Raw genomic sequence first — 2,552 nt, 5'->3', positions numbered from 1 at the left:
CGCTCTGGGTCCCTCAGGGCCCCGGGAAGGGCTGGAGTGGGTCCCCCGATCAGCAGGGGCAATGGGAGCAGCACAGACACTACGGTGACCAGCCACAGGGCGACTCACCATCTCCAGGGACAATCCCAGCAACCTGCTGTGTCTGCAGCTGACCGGCCTGAGAGCCGAGGACACCGCCCGCTATCGCTGTGCCAGACACACCCCCTGCACAGTGAGGGGAAGCCGGTCTGAGCTCAGACAAAAACCTCCTGTGGCGGTTACCAGAGAAAGCCCCAGCTGGTTTCATGCTGCCAATCCGCGCGCTGGGAGCTCACAAGAGAAAGCAATTTCGTCCGTTTGAAATGGGGGAAATGAACCCGGCTGTACAGTCAGATCTAGATCCACAGGAGGCGGAGACACCGGGAACCTAGTGTCCCGCACTGGGCGTGTTGGGGATTCACTCGGTCCCAGATATTCTATTACAGACACTGATGTGGGTTCAAAGGAATTATTACCTGCCAAACAGAAATCCAAATAGTCCCATGTTCACCTCTCAGTTCCCGCGTGAGGATAGAAAGCAGGAGAGGTGAAAACACAAACCCCGGCAGCTATAAAAGGGAACAAGGCTGTTCCCCAAATCCCTGTGGGTCAATGCCATAGAGCTAGGTAGTGTCTGTTTGTAGATTTATTTGACTCCCTGCCCTCACTTCTATTAGCCTCATCAATGAGCTGGTCTCCAGCCAGTCTGAGAGCCTAGGACCATGGCGCGTTATGGAGCCACCCACCCTTATGGTCTGAGTCTCATTCAGTGTAACTGTCTATCGGACATTCCCTTAGCACATTCCCTCTCTCTCTCTCTCTCTCTCTCTCTCTCTCTCTCTCTCTAAAGTGTGGTTATAAGAAAGGGAACATGAGTGACAGTGGTAATGGGAATGGAGATATGTGTTTCAGCGTGAATGGTTATCGTGTCTGAATAGAAATATTTGTGTTGTTGTTTTTGTTGTTATCCCTCAATATTACATCGTGGGAATGGTTTAAAAACATGTCACGTTCATATCACACAAGTTCTTTAAGCACAACCAGGAGAAAGCTTCTGTCTACACTTTATTGATTATTAATAATTAACGAAGTAAATGATCTTGATGATGACGCTCAGCGGTGAGAGGTTTGGTGCTGGCTGTGGTCCCAGTGCCCAGGGTCTCCGGAAGCCGGGAATGGGCGACAGGGGATGGATCACTCCGTGGTTCCCTGTTCTGTTCATTCCCTCTGGGGCACCTGGCATTGGCCACTGTCGGAAGACAGGATACTGGGTGAAATGGACCCTTGGTCTGACCCAGTGTGGCCGTTCTTATGTTCTTAATTACAGTCTAGGATCCCATAGTCCTCGGCATGGTATAAACACAGACCATAAAACCTCTCTCAGTCCCACCGAGTTTACAATCCAAGTGTAAATGGGAAGTGGAGTGTGAATGGGAACAGGAATATAAACACGAATATAAATATCAGCCGTGGATCATAATCTCCCTTCACTGTAGCCTGAATCCTCCCTCGACTCTCCCCTAAAGAAAAACTCCAAGACACGCTGCTCTCCGCCCACTAATGTCAGGGAGGCTCCACTGCAAAACCTTAACTCTGTCCTCAGACGCCCCCCACAGCTTCTCCCACCCGCACCCACAGGCAGGCCCCCAGACCTGCTCAGATCACGTTCCTACTATCATGGAACATTTCACTGTAGCCGGTGGCTGCTGGGAAGGGAAAGGGGTTTCACTCCTAAAACCCTCCCAACGTGATGGGAATTTTTCCCTCTCTAGTGGGTGGCCCAGCCCAATACGTCGGTGGGACAGACCCTGCCTCCCCCCACCCCCGCCAGACACTGACCCCCTGACCGGATGTTGCATGGCCCTTGTGCGCGTGAACGGGGCTCCAGAGCTGAGTCCCCCACAACCCCAATATCAGCTTACAATAGGCCCTCAGTTTCTGAGCGAGGAAACACAGTCACTGCAGGGAGCTGTTCATTCCTCCCAGGGGTCCAAAAGTGTCAGGAGGACCCCAGCGCCCTGTGCCCGGCGCTGTACAGACACACAGGACGGGACACTCTGAATCCCGCACCCGGAGCTCTAGGGGGAGTCAGTCAGACCACTGGCAGCAGACACAGATCACTGCGTCTCTTATATGCCGGGGGCATGCAAATGAGGGAGACAGTTTCCTGTTTAAATCTGAGCCTCCCTCTGCCAAGGCTGCACCCGGAGACACAATCCGCAGCCCCCTGGGTCGGTGCAGTCACCAGCCAGTCCCCTGAGACCTTTCCCCTCCAGCACCCGGCAAAATGGGATTTTTCCTCCTTGTGATTGTCGCTGTGGCAGCTTTGGAAGGTATTTTCCTCCTCTGAAGAACTGGCAGAGTTAGAAGAATATTGTGTTCTCGCTGTTTTTATACCGACATTAATGGCCTGTCTTTATTCCCAGGTGTCCGGTCCCAGACGCTGGTGGAGTCCGGAGGGGGTGTGAAAAAGCCCGGAGACTCTCTCCGCCTCTCCTGCAAAGCCTCCGGCTTCACCTTCAGCAGCTACGCTA

The sequence above is a fragment of the Natator depressus genome, chromosome 13 (genome assembly GCF_965152275.1).
Source record: "Natator depressus isolate rNatDep1 chromosome 13, rNatDep2.hap1, whole genome shotgun sequence".
Lineage (NCBI taxonomy): Eukaryota > Metazoa > Chordata > Testudines > Cheloniidae > Natator > Natator depressus.
This window is presented reverse-complemented; position numbering follows the sequence as displayed.